Source organism: Pongo pygmaeus, chromosome 13, assembly GCF_028885625.2.
Source record: "Pongo pygmaeus isolate AG05252 chromosome 13, NHGRI_mPonPyg2-v2.0_pri, whole genome shotgun sequence".
NCBI classification, from domain to species: Eukaryota; Metazoa; Chordata; class Mammalia; order Primates; family Hominidae; genus Pongo; species Pongo pygmaeus.
Genome location: NC_072386.2, coordinates 43,267,854 through 43,282,552, shown reverse-complemented (window position 1 = coordinate 43,282,552; position 14,699 = coordinate 43,267,854). Strand labels below are relative to the sequence as shown.

The 14,699-nt window shown below is 37.9% G+C and overlaps 1 protein-coding gene across 8 annotated transcripts in view; it reads right to left on the bottom strand.

The window, feature by feature from the left end:
* The window catches only part of NFIB (nuclear factor I B), a 231,543-nt gene that overhangs the window by 127,540 nt on the left and 89,304 nt on the right, over positions 1-14,699 (bottom strand). The gene's annotated exons all lie outside the window — the stretch shown is intronic.

Genomic DNA, 14,699 nt, shown 5'->3' with positions numbered 1-14,699 from the left:
ACGAAAAATGAACTTAAAAAGTGATTAAAACCCTTGAGTTTGAGAACACCAAAAAAAACAGAATTGCTTTACAAATTGTTTTTGGCACTTCACTTACGAAGAAAATACGCTAAAATGTAAGTATGCATACACACGTGTGCACACTCACACAAACACACACACACACCCCTCCATTAATCCCTAACCAAATATAAATAGCATCATTAGTCAATTACTTCTGATTGTTAAAACCACAAATTGGTTATAATGATCTGTCACTTTATATGGCCAAATAATAAAATTTCAAGCAGAAGAGATGATTACTATAAGTACAATAGAAAACATCATTCACTATTTTAATTTGTTTTGAATTTTTACTGGAAAAAAAACAAAGAAAATTTTTAACTTTCAAATGTAAACGTTCATCACTGAGTCCTAAAAAAACTTCCCATTTCAAATTTCATTTGTGTCAGTGTTAATATGTTTCAAAATAGTTGCATCTCTTGTACACTGTGGATTTTCTGGGAAGTTACTCACCTTTGATTATATGAAAGTAAAGGAAAGTCTAATTAATAGGTTGAAACCATATTGAATTTCTGCTTCTCTGTATACATGATCATTTTTGTCTCTGTTTGGACTGAAAGCCAGATACTCAACAATCATTCCCTAAAAATTTAAAGTATTAATTACACACATGTATTTGTACAATGTTAAGTATCACTGCAACCTGGAAAAACCCGGGGTACAATTAAAATTTTTCATTTAAAAACAAGAGTGCTCTTAGCTTAATCCTCTACAACATTGTATTCAAAAATAGTTTTTCTGTGTGATTAACAGTAATATTACCTGGGCTATTTTTAAAATCTGGAATTAGAATTCAATTTTAAAAACTGCACTCAAAAAACATCCTGGATTCAGATATGAATGGATCTGGGAAGTTTCTTAAAAGAAATACATTTTATCCTAGATCAATAGTAAGAAACAGCAAGGAAATGCACAGAAACAGGATATAGGGAATACATAAATTGGGTCTACACTGGTTAAGAAATAAAGTTAAATTAAATAATTCTACTCACTTTAAAATGACACTGTGCTGAAAAATAATGAAAATAAATAAAAGCTTTGACCACTCCCATTGTCTACCTTAAAAAAATACTAGTATAGTTACTCAAGGCACAGAACTGGACAAACTGCAATTTGAATCCAGAAGACAGAATCCAGAGCCAGGGACAAAACAAGTCAAAGGAGTTGGTGACCAGGGCAATGGCCAGAAGTTTACCCGTTTATATCAGATTCTGTGCCATCCACCCTGCGGGGCCGTCTGAGGGTCTTCCCACATCCCGTGCTTCCCCAGCTGGTGGGCCCCTCCACGTCAACCCTCTCATGGACTCCACAAGGAAATCAGAGTTGAACAGTATAGCATATTGTTATTAAAAGTGATTTGAGTTGTGACATGAATATTATACTTTCAATAAAGGCGGTATACACTTTAGAAAGCTCTTCAGCCTCTAGAAAGAATAGACATTTAAAAGATTAAAGTGTTTAAAGAATGATCTCTCCACTGACCAGAATACCCACATCAAAATAATACACCACTGGGTTTTATTGGTGGCTGCAATTTAGCCCATATTAAATGGAATATGGCCTTAGCGTTAATGCAAATACACTGCCATTTATTATAAAATAAGTGCCATCTCTAAAGGTAACTGGACATTCCTTAAAAATGAATCATTCTAACATGAAAGAGGCATAAATTAATAAATCCCTGAGAAAGCCTAGCCTATGGCTATAAGGAACATCTAACTGCTTAACTGGGCAACCAAAAGACTCATATAAATAATTAGAACACTTATTTCCAATTGATGAAAGCAAAGCTATTCCAATTCACATTAAGGTTGATGAGTCACATAAACCACTCACTGACTTAATTTTACTTAGAAATTGCTCATGCACTTTTGTTGCTTTCCTGGAAGGTTATACAAATGATTATATACTCATTTAATTCTTAAACTGAATGATCTCCTTAAGGGCAACATTAAACATATTTAAAGTACAGTGCACCATGTCACAATGTGCTTAAGTATCTCTACTAAAAATAAAAATTAAAACAAGGTTAGAAAACAACTAACAACTAGGTTAAATTCAATCCAAAATATAGATTTGGGAATTTCTAATAAAATTGTCCATATTGTTTGAATGGGTTCACCACTGAGTAATAGTGTGAATAATTTAGGTAACCATCTCAAAAGTTTATAATTCCTCTGGGGGGAAAAAAAACATGTTTAAAACTCTACACTTACAATATTTCACATAATATAATTAATAAATGTTTGCTAGATGATTGGATTTAAGTTATATGATTAAAAAAATACTGCTCACACTTATAATGCTTTAGAACTTACAAAACACTTTCACATAAGCCACCTTATCCTAACAACTGTGTTAGGTAGATATTACTATCCCCATTTCATAGATAAGGAAATTGAGGCTCACAGAGATTAAATGTTTTACCCAAGGTCATAGCCCTAGTAAATTCACTGCTTAGAGAATAATTAGCTTAAGTTACGATAACAGCTACTTCCTGCTTCCCCATTCCAGTCTCAGAGACACACAAACACAATATGCATCACATATAAAATGTGATAAAATCAAAAATTATATATCAATCATGTTTATATACTACATTATTTGCCTATTTCCATTTGTACTTTTATAAGCACTGTTTTTGAAAGGTAATATAGCATATAATTATACCTTTCTTTTTAAAATGCTATGATAATCTTCTCACTGCCTGGGAAGTTTCCATGGCAGAAAGACTGGGCACAGTCAGGTAACTGGTATTTCTTGATTACCATCCACCAGTAGGTTGATCTTTGGAAAGTTACTTATTCACGCAGGCCCCCAGGTTCCTTGTTAGTCACACAAGGGATCTGTAATAAACACTTCCTAAATCAGGTCCACCATCCATTCTCCACAGCAGTGGTTCTTAAGCTTTAACATGCACAAGAATCACCCAGAGACCTTGTTCTAACAGAGTTTCTGGCCCATCCTCAGAGAATGATTTCATAGGTCCAGATAGGGCCCATGAATCTACCTTTCCCAGAAGCTCACAGGTGAGACCAGTGCTGCTGGTCGTGGGACCAAACTTTGGAAACCACTGCTACACAGTAACATGGTAAACCGAAACACTTCAGAAAATGAAAATCTGATGTAGCTTCTCTCCAGAAGCCTTCAGTGGTTTCCCCGTAGCCCTTAGCATAAAGTCCAAAGTGCTAAATGAATAACAGTATGTGGACACCCAGGTCTCCACCCAGATGCATTGCTCAGGATCTCTTTCTGGGCCTTTCCTGATACCCCAAGCTGCTGGGCTGAGTTTTATGTCCCTCATCTGTGCTCTTAGGAAAATGTGTTCCCTGTGTCCTAACACTGTAAGGAACTGTTATCACATGCTTCCTTGCCTCTGTTCTCAACAAGCCAGAAGTGGTTTGTAAACGTACCCCCAACTCCCACTGCTCCAAATTTAAGGGGGAAGAATCCCCTCATTTCACCTCACATCTTTTTACTTAAGAATCGATGCCACCTTCGGGCTATGCATCAGGTCTCATTTCCAATATTTCTAGCAGAGCCCTCCTCAACCCTTCTTTATTACTCCCCACTCTGCTCCCCACATAGGCCACATCCTAGCCCCCCATTAATTCCCCTTCCTGAAGAAGCGACACAGATAAGGAAAACCCAAAGAGAGAACCTGCACTTCTCTGAGCACATCCCTGAATGAGGCACCAACTTCCCCTTCCCCACCAGCCTGCTCTTCTCTTCACAGGTCCTGGGCATGCTCAAGGATCTCAAAGCACACAGGGCCAGTGTCAGGAGCATAGACCCATGAAGTCACATAGAGCCCCACTTACGTGGTCCCCATGCTTGGCTTCATGCTCTCTGTCACCATCTTGAAAATCTTGATTTTTGAACAAGGGGCCCACACATTAGGGAGCTGGTCCTGAAGGCAAATTATGGAACTGGATACATCTCAGCTCCTCAGCAAGCACACATTACCACATCCCATTTTCACCCACACTATCTCAGCAGCACAGCTCCCAGCAGCCTAACAGAAAAGTCACGCTTTCCTCTAAGAACCTGCCATACTTCCTTCCTTCAGAGTAAAACAAAATCATATTATGGATTGTATCATGCTTTTTACATAACTACCAGGAAACTTTTTAAACACATGATGCTAATTTAGCAGACAACATTTTTGAACTTCATGGTCTATAAATTTGTACTGTTTCCCATATTTTGAGTCTGTGTTTCTATTTCCTTGGTCCTGACTCTCTTTTCCATTGGAAATTCATCATTTATTTTACTGAATATGAATATCCTGCTGAGAGCTGTTTATCCCACAATCCAGTACATACAGGAAGGAGGCACACACAGTGCAAAGAGCCATCCCATACAATTTGAACTTAAAGAGATCTGACTTCATAAAGTATGTGTACACACATGGCATACCTACGCTTACATGCCCATTAAGAAAATGTGGAAACAAGAAATTTAGGCTTGGGAGCAAGGGCCAAAGGAGAAACAAGGAGAAGGAAGAGATTTACTTTTCATTTTTACCTGTATATAGTATTTAATTATTTTCTGTAAGTATATTACTTATAATTTTTCAAAGTAAATAGCTCAGTAAAATGATCTTCTGTCAAGCTCATTAATTGGGTGCTTAGCAGAGCAAGAAATGGAAAAATAATGGCTAAAGCAGCTTTTACTTAATCTCCAAAGACACCAACTTTCACATCAGTTTCTCATAGACTGTCTAGCATATTGTAACAGAAGGAAAAGAGCAGGCATAAATACTCAGAACAATAAACTTGAAAAATGTAACCTCTGGTATACATTTAATGGTATTAAATGAAAAGCAGTGAAAATGAAAACCTTAAACATCTGCATATACTATGTTAAGAAGAAATGATTATTAAAAGTTAACTAATAAGTAAAAGTTTGAGTATTTGGGGGTGAAAAATTGTCAGAAAGCAAATGTGTAAAAAGATATATTGTCCTGAAAATCCTTGCTTATTCTAAATTTAAAATGTACCTTGATTCTATTGCAAAGAAAGTTGAAAGTATGTCATCGAAAAGTCATTTAAAAACACTACTACTTAAAAAGTGATCAGATAATTTACAAAGATTATTCTCAAGAAATCAGATAAAGATAAAGATGCCCCATTTGTTAACAGTACTTTTTGTTCTTCTCGATAATGTACTGAAAATGAGTCTAGCTTCCTATGGTATGCATAACTTCCTCTGTAATACTCCAACTGTATTACCAAAAGCAAACATTACTTTTGTTATCAAAGCATATTTAATAAAGAATTTTCAACTATCTTGTCCACTCACTTGCTTTGTAATTCAGATAAATGACTCAACATCTCCAACCTTCTTTCATCATCTTGTAAAACGCAAATAGCAATCTCTCCCAAGCAGCACTGTACTGAGAATTAACTGAATTGCTTTATGTAAATTCTCAGCACGATACCTTGTTCATAGGGGGTGTGCAATAAATAGGAGGTATAAGCATCATCACTCTTAGACGATAAAGCTGGTATATTTTCAATTCTATTGTATACAGTAGAATTTAAATTTAGTCAAAAATAATGTTCAATATTAAGAAATAACAGACTTCATCTTCATAACAAAAGATAGGTTGGCAAGGGCTACCTTAGAAGCTACCTAATTGCCTGGTCACAATTTTTTCTTTGTGTACTTTTCTAAAATAAATTTAATTAATAACAAACTATATAAATAATTTTAACTGATAATCATGTGCAAAGAAATAAAATTTGGCACTCAGGCTGAGCTTATCCCACTGGAAAGGTGTGCATTAACATGGTGGCATGTATTAGTTTTTCAAGTCACTTTGCTGGCCACTATTAAGTCTCTTTGTGGATGAGGTAGAAACTAAAAAAGGTCTGGTTTGAGAAAGGCCGGAAGCAGGAAGCAAGTGGGCTCTGCCAAGGTGCATCTGTATCCATAGGTAAGAAGGAAGGTTCTCCATTCTTTGTGTGTGTGTGTGTGTGGGGGTGGGTGGGTGTGTGTGTGTGTGTGTTTAGCATTGACAAGGGGGTAAGCCCCTACAAAAAAGAGTGAACCTCAGAAGAGAGATGCCGGAGAGATGCTGTGTCCTCCAAAGGACTCATGTCACCACAGTCACCATACCCAGGTCAGGTCTACCTAACAGCCACTTCAATTCCATCTTTCTCATGTGACACTCAAGGCTATGCCGACTTTGCCGAAATTGCGTTCAGCCAAATTTTCTAAAAGAAAGGAAAATAAGCATACTTTTCTGATGAAAACTGTTGTCAGACAGGCCTGTAACTAAAGCCATTTCATACAGAATATCCTGGCCAATGTTTAGCACATGGTGCTTTACACTGAAAACTTTAAAAGCTAGAACAGCTATCCATATCCATCTTCTAAAATAATGTTGTAACAGCATTAGTAAATGATGAATAATGTTTGCACAGTGTCTATTAGGAAGGACTTAATGAAATAAAGTAGAAGATATGTGAAATGACTAACATTTGAATTTTTAAGGATGTTATGCCCCAAAACCTTATTTTTGGTATCAAGGTGGCCATTTTGATCAATTTCCTGATGATACTTAAGAAAGAATAGCATTAATTTCTAAAGCTTCCAGATAATAACTTTTTCCCAGGTTACAGCTTTTATATATGTTATATACAACTCACACTAATTCACACTTACAGCAGATAGAATCTAAATTAGATCTTCTTATAAATTATTTCCAGAATGGACATGAGCAACCAAAAGATAAGATATAAATTATCTAATTATTCAATAATGCTAGGAAATTCTTTTAAAAGATACAAACTAGGCTGGGCGCGATGGCTCACATCTGTAATCCCAGCATTTTGGGAGGCCAAGGTGGGTGGATCACCTGAGGTCAAGAGTTCAAGACCAGCCTGACCAACATGGAGAAACCTTGTGTCTGCTAAAAATACAAAACTGGCTTGGCGTGGTGGCGCATACCTGTAATCCCAGCTACTTGGGAGGCTGAGGCAGGAAAATCACTTGAACCCAGGAAGTGAAGGTTGCGGTGAGCCGAGATTGCAACATTGCACTCCAGCCTGGGCAACAAGAGTGAAACTCCATCTCAAAAAAAAAAAAAAAAAAAAAAAAAAAAAAAAAAAAAACAGACACAAACTAAGCAAAATCTAAATTTATATTATTTTGGAAGACTTGTCAAAAATCCTGCTCCAAACAGTCATATTGCTAATTATCTCATTCAAGATATTACTTCACCATATCGATATTGATTTATTATTGTATACTTTGTTTCTTTCCCCCAAAAGACATGAGAACACTTACCAAAAATACTCCTGCCACTGATATAAAACAGATAGGTAAGTAAATCTGGGTTAAGTCAGAATGAAGGTAAGAAAGTAAATATATATGGGCAGTGGTAGGGCACAAAAATGTAAGCTTTTAGGTCCTTGATCCTTTGCCAGTAAAGCTGTACTTTCTGTCCCAGGCTGTTTCTTCCGTGTTTGCTGGGAGTTCCTGTATTACTCTGTAGATCTCATCGAACTTTTAAGAAGGCAGTGGTTGCTTTGCCTAGCAAGGGAATAAGAATAACGAGGTGAGAGCTCCAAGGTGGTATTTGGAAGGCATACTTTTTCCCAGAGGAAAAATACTGAAGAAAAAGGCCAGTTGTAGAGGAAACAGGGACAGACATTATCACCCTATTGAAGCCAAATAGAAAATAAAATGATATTTTTTTTTAAGTTTAAAATTCTTTTGTTTCCATGATATACTCAAGAGTCTGACTCCAAATAACAACCTCAAAACCCTGTTTCTGTTTTCAGTGCCTTCCTGAACTAAGTGTTTTCCCTCAAATAGCACCAATAAAACCCAGATTCCACCCACTGGCATTCTGTCCAAGCCAACACAGCTTTAATAAGGTGCTTGAAAAAGACTTTGCATACAATAATGTGAGACATTGAAGATGCACGGCAAACAGCAATGCACTGCTGTAGAACTCCAAGTTGGGCTTCTAACCTCCTGAGAGACTGATGACTCTAGATGTCACCCAATCAATGAACAAATGAATTTTCTTCAGTTTTTAATACTGTATTTTGGTATCTGGCTTACTGGGAATTTTACTAAGGGCCAAAAGAGGCTATTACTACCAACCAGATTTGGTTGGGGGTTTGGCATCTGAAATGTACTCTTTTCCCCAGGAGCTGAAATTGGAAGTGTACTTATTTAAATGCATTGGCCTTGATCACAAGGGATGCCTAGATTTCTATTAACTTTTAGTCTTGTTAAGTCCAGGTAATTTCAGTTATTGATGTACCCTCCTTTTAACTTCTCCATCATGAAAAGACATTTATTAAGTACCTATTTGTTTATCTTACTCTTGGAAGTACCACATGGAGAAACACTTCTTGCCCTCTAGGGAACTTAAAATCATTCCTCTCATGGTCTCCTGGCTTTAACTAGATACCATTAAATAGTTGCCTCATTCTCCTACTGCAAAAACATTTCTTCAGTGCTGGCTCTTCATTAAGGGGTGGCTAATGAAGCTCATGTAGATCACCCAATTTGGTAGAAACTCTGATGACTTTAGCCCTTCATCTCTCCTAAATGCTGCACCTTATGAAGTTTGGCACAGCCTCTCACAACTCCCTATCTGCCATGTTTAAAGGAGTTTTGCATTTGTTTGTTTTTGATTCTATGTATTTAAAACTACCAGTATTTTCAACAAGAAGAGCAAATCTAAGATGCAGATAAATTATGTTACTTTGAATATTAACTATTTTATAGATTGACAAATATTGCTATTTTATCTCCAGAGAAACTTTAATATAGAGTCATCTTGTAGCACTAGGGTAAAAAAAAAAAAAGTCTAAGTTGAAGAGATTTTTCCAAATAAGATGTAATTTAGGGTTACAATGTCAAAACTGTAAACCTAAAATTAAACTACTAACTATTTTTGTTTGCAGGCTTCTTTTCTCAAAATTACAACCGCATTACATTTGTTGCAAAAGAACAGATTCAAGCCAGGATTTTGTTCATTCACATGTTATTCCTGCTTTACACGTATTTTATGGAGGAGTTACTTTTGCTGGCATTTTGTTTTGTTTTGTTTCTTTTACTAAATGGTGAGTAATGTTAGAGATAAATGTAACTGCCTACAAACACTCCATGGCAAAATTTGGAAAGAAAGCTTGAGTAAATAACACTACATTTAATGGGATATAAGAAATTAAGAGTTCTTCAGATGACAAGAAAGTGACATATTCTTTTTAACACAATGGAATTAAAGCTATGGTGAATAAAGCAATATATTAAGAATCCTCTGGAAAGCCAATATCTTGAATCATTACATCAGAATCTACACTGTGACATTGATAACAAAGCTTCCATCCCTGGGAAATCGAAGAACTTCACTATGAGGATGGAACTACATCAAAAAAACTTTTCCAACTCCAGTCTTGGGAGAGCATCAAAGCAACAGGCCCTCGTCCCTGGTAAACTGTAATCTAGGCGTACTACACTTTCTTCACGTTGAGCCAAGGAATTTCCTCCCAGCAACAGGCTGTGGTCTGATGGGCTTATCCACCTCCTTTCCAGGTGGAGAGAAAGCAAAATCAGGAACAATATCCCCTGAATTCTCTTCATCAAGGATTATCAGACACCTGTTTTAAATTTTAATCTCATTAGTTATTATTGATAACAATGACAATGTAGATCCGTTGCAAAGGCTTATACCACAAAGAAAACACAACTCTTTCTAATTAGTACATGCTTCATAAACAAGGCAAAGGTGCCTATCTGAAGCTATTTTAAAGCCCTTGTTGTGGTTCACAGGCTCAGACAGAGATGCTTTGAATTCTGCTTCCATGTATTGTACTAGGGGAAAGACATGGCATTCTCCAAATATTATTGAGAGGCATCTTTACCACAAGGCAGGATTGTTCTGGGCATGGGGCCCCCTTTTGACCATATCTAGAGCACCAAGAAACCAGGAGCCCTGCCTGGGAGCCCCAGTTTCTTCTCTGCTGTCTCTCTGGATGCTGGACTTGCAGTCTCCTCAACAGCGGATCACAGCCCATAGCTCTCATATCATTTTATACCCATCAATCCCACACTCTCAACCTCGTAAACTTCACCTCCCCTTCACTTTCTCCTCTTCCTCCTGCCCTCTCCCTTATTTCCCACTCAGAAAACCCCCTTCATCAAGTGTAACTTCCTCAGGAAGAATTGCAAAGAATCAGCCCAGTGCAGATGAGGTTCCACCACCCGAAGTTTCTGCTCTATATCCAGTGAGATCAATCTCCCTACACACACACACACACACACACACACACACACACACACACACACACCACATCCCATCTTCTTCCTATTCCTCTCACCCCCTCCCAAGGAGAGTTTTCTGCTCTGAACTACGTTATATCCTACCTACTAGCCCATCTACTCCCTCACCCCAAAAGTCTGAACTCCTCTAAGGCCTCCATCAGCAGCAAGATACTAAACTCTGCATCCTGAGGTCAAGCCAAGCCAAATGTTGACACACCAGGAGTCTCTGCCCCTCTGACCCCAGCTTCTGGTTGATATTCCCACATTTCACTTGAAATTCAACATCCTCTCCCTTACAACCTGGCTACTTCCCCATATCGCAAAGTAAGTCTTCTCCAGATTTAAAAGTTAACCGCTCTACCTAAATTCCAGATTCCGAAGTTTCCTATTCCTTGAATAATATTGCAAATAGTTACTAAGATGCCATACTGATTATGTGGCAGGAACTATGCTAAACATGCATTATCTGACACAGAAATCGTAAGAACGCTATAAGGTATAAATAGATTTGGTTGAATCACACAATATTTGTAATACGCAGCTAGATTTAAGCCATGAAACAATTATTTTGTATTTATATGTACATTATTATTAGCTCCATTTTACAGTTAGAAAAACTGAGGCTCATGAGACAAAGTATGTTTCCCAAAGTTACACAGCTCAAGTACATAAGACCCCAAGGCTCACAGCCACATACCACACTGCCCCTCAAGTTTATCTTACTCCCCAATTTTGCACAGAGCTGGTCCTGTCTTCTGACCTTTACTTAAGTAATGCTCATGTCCTCTCCATAACTTATTTTAACAGCCAGGATAAGACCCACATTCTCCCATGAAGTTGTCCTGACAAATTCCAAGCCAAGCTGGCCCCAGCCTCCCTTGGAATCCATAGTATAATTGAGCAAGCTGCCCTTCTTATGCCCTGTATGCCAGCTAATCATTCTTTACCAGTGAGTCATCTCTTCGCAAACTAAACTGCATAGGTGCAAAGCTTAGAAACTCTGATAAGTATGTCATTTTCCCTTTCTGAACCACCATTATCTCAATTATTAAATGAGGGTGTTAGAAAAAGGCTACCCTGTTTAAGAGAAAGCATTAAGAGCCTGTCTGCTTAGCCTACCCTTCATTACCTTTCCCTCCGCAAAGCACAAAGGAAGCAAATCTTGGCTTGAATTAGGAGGTAGCAAGTTGTCAAGTTCTCTTTTTGATCCTTGGATCCCCATTTCCAATGCACTGGTGCTCTCAGATCTTTTGATATTGCAAAGACTTCCTCCCTTGTCAACTGTTTCCAGTTCTTCATCTTTCCAAAATACTTTCTACATCCCACTAATATTAACTTTCAAGAACACAGCCTGGAACATGTAACTTCCTTTTTCAAACACTGGCAGAAGCTCCCTATTATCTACCATGGAAGGCAGAATTCTAAGATGGGCCCTAAGACTTCCTGCACCCTCATCTACAAGCCCTGCACCTACTGAGGAAATCCATTGCATCAGATGGCATTCAGGGTCCTTAAGGGTCATTACCTGGATTCCAGGCTCAGGTTACCTGACACTAATTCATGCACCTCAAGCTCCAGGTAAACTGGTAATCTGAGCCTTTGCCCAAGCTAATTCCCAGGTAAATCTGTCCCTTTATTCATTAAGTTTAGAAATCTGCATTCCGGACCAGGCACAGTGGTTCACACCTGTAATCCCAGCACTTTGGGAGGCCAAAATGGGAGGCTCAGTTGAGCCTAGGAGTTCGAGACCAGCCTGGGCAACAAAGTGAGACCCCATTGCTACAAAAAATTAGCCAGGCATGGTGGCACACACCTGTGGTCCTAGCCACTTGGGAGGCTGAGCTGGGAGGATGGCTTAAGCCCTGGGAACTTAAGACTGCAGTGAGCCATGATCACACCACTGCACTCCAGCCTGGGCAACAGAGTGAGATCCTGTCTCAAAAAAAAAAGAAAGAAAGAAAAGAAAAAGAAATCCGTATTCCTTGCAGACCAGCTCAAACACCCCTTCTTTCCTACTCTTTGGACTCAACATTAATCCATTTCTTCTTTCCACTGCTCCCTCAAGACATTACCTGGAATTCTATCTAGTGGGTTATGCAGCTAAATCAGGGGTGTCCAATCTTTTGGCTTCCCTGGGCCAGACTAGAAGAAGAATTGTCTTGAGCCACACATACACTAACACTAACAATAGCTGATGAACTTGAAGAAAAGCAGAAAAAAAAAAATCTCATAATGTTTTAAGAGAGTTTATGAATTTGTGTTGGGCTGCATTCAAAGCCATCCTGGGCCACATGCAGCCTGCGGGCCATGGGTTGAACAAGCTTGAGCTAAATAAAAGCTCAGAGAGGGTAGTTGCTATGCTTAGATGATAGAGCAGGGACTTCCTGACAGAAATCTATAGCAGGGGCACACTTACGATTCCCACAGGTCACTGAGCTGATCTACTCTGACCTTGTCCTCGCCTTACTGATAAGTGACTATTACGTAATACTCCAGTTCAGACTAATGATACTAATAACTTTTCCACTGCATTGCTTTTCTGAATTGCAATCTATTTGTAATAATTTTAGCAAGCCCAATTCTCACCCATTAGAAACAAATTTAAATAGAACAAAACTTAAAAATTAGCATTCCAATTTTTTTAGGGCATTTGTCTATAAAAATGTAGAAACCACTAATTATTTAATAATTACACTGACTCTTTTTATACCTCAAGTTCTCCTCTTGTGCAGTTCAATAGGAGATCAATCAAAAGTTAAATTTTTTGAGAAATCATGTTTTCCCTCAATGTGTAAAAGAGGAAGAAGAAGAGGGGAAGATGTGTTACACGACTGGTTAGAGGCCAATCTAATTTCAAGGAAATGCAAACGCAGAAAAATCTTATCAGCTCTAGTTCAATTCCTCTAAATATACTAAATCAAAATCTAATAAGGAAATGGAAATACCTGTGATTGATAGAGAAGTACAATACTAGGAATCCACCTGGTCTCCTTAAGGGCAATGGTTTGTTTCCTTCTCAGCCACACTATATCCTATCAGCCACCCTCACTGCCCACTACACTCTAGGTAGCCAAGAAGTCACTGAGGGCTGTCGTGTGTATCTTCTCAAATTTTGTCCCTTGAGCAAACAGGATTCCCCCTGCCTTCCAACATAATCTAAAACAATATTACCCCTGCCTTCCAACATAATCTAAAACAATATTAAAAGAAATAAGTTCACATCAAAATAAAACAAATAGTAAAATGTCCCTCGTCCAATTACACCTTCCAGTCTCTGCACTTATTATGTTTGCCTGAACAATTAACAGCTTTTAAGATATTTCTGGCTGACCCAGAAGGCCATATTCAATATGCAAAAAGATGGAAAACAAGTGATAGGCTACACACAAAATTGTGCCATCATTTGCTGAGGCTTCTGTTCACTAAGATCACAGCTATTTTTCAGTTTCCACATGATGTTCTGTGTAGAAACCATATATCCCTAATATTGGAAGACCATGATGATCTTATCACTAAAACATAACAGCTAAGAACTAAAGAGAATATTTAGATTGAAAGTGTCCTGAGAAAAATCAAGGTGTAGAGGATCACAGTTGGATGTTCTGCCCTATGTTACTCTCTTCCAGAATGATGTACATACACGTGGGCTCCACATACATGAATTCAACCAACCATGGAACAAAAATATTCAGAAAACAAAAATTCCACAAACTTACAAAAAGTAAAACTCCAATTTGCTGCACACTGAATACTATGCTGAATCCACTCCAATGAAGTGATATGTAGGCACTGTATTAGGTATTGTAAGTAGAGATGAATTAAAATATATGGGAGGATGTGCACAGGTTACATACAAATACTATGCCATTTTATACAAGGAACTTGAGCATTACGGTGTCTGGTATCCCCAGTGGGGCCTGGGGTTGGGGCGGTCCTAGAACCAATTCCCCCAAAATACCATGGGACAACTGTATTTTCCATCGTCATATTTTCTTTACCTTTGAAATAGGAATACAGTATCTTCCCTGAGAGGATAAGTGGTTTTTCAATTTTATAAATTTTTCTTTGAAAGAACTTGTTGGCTTTTTTACCTTTTCTATAGGAGAGCACATGAAATTTACTTTCTTAGTGAATTTCCAGTATACATTACAATATTGTTAACTACAGTCCTCAACTTTTTCATTAAATCTCAAGGCTTATTCATCCTACAAAACTGCAACTCTGTACCCTTTGACCAAGATCTCTGCATTTCCCCACCTCCCCAACTCAGCACCATTCTACTCTGCTTCTAAGTATCCAACATTTTAAAATTCCAGATATAAGTGAGAACAGAAGGTATTAAT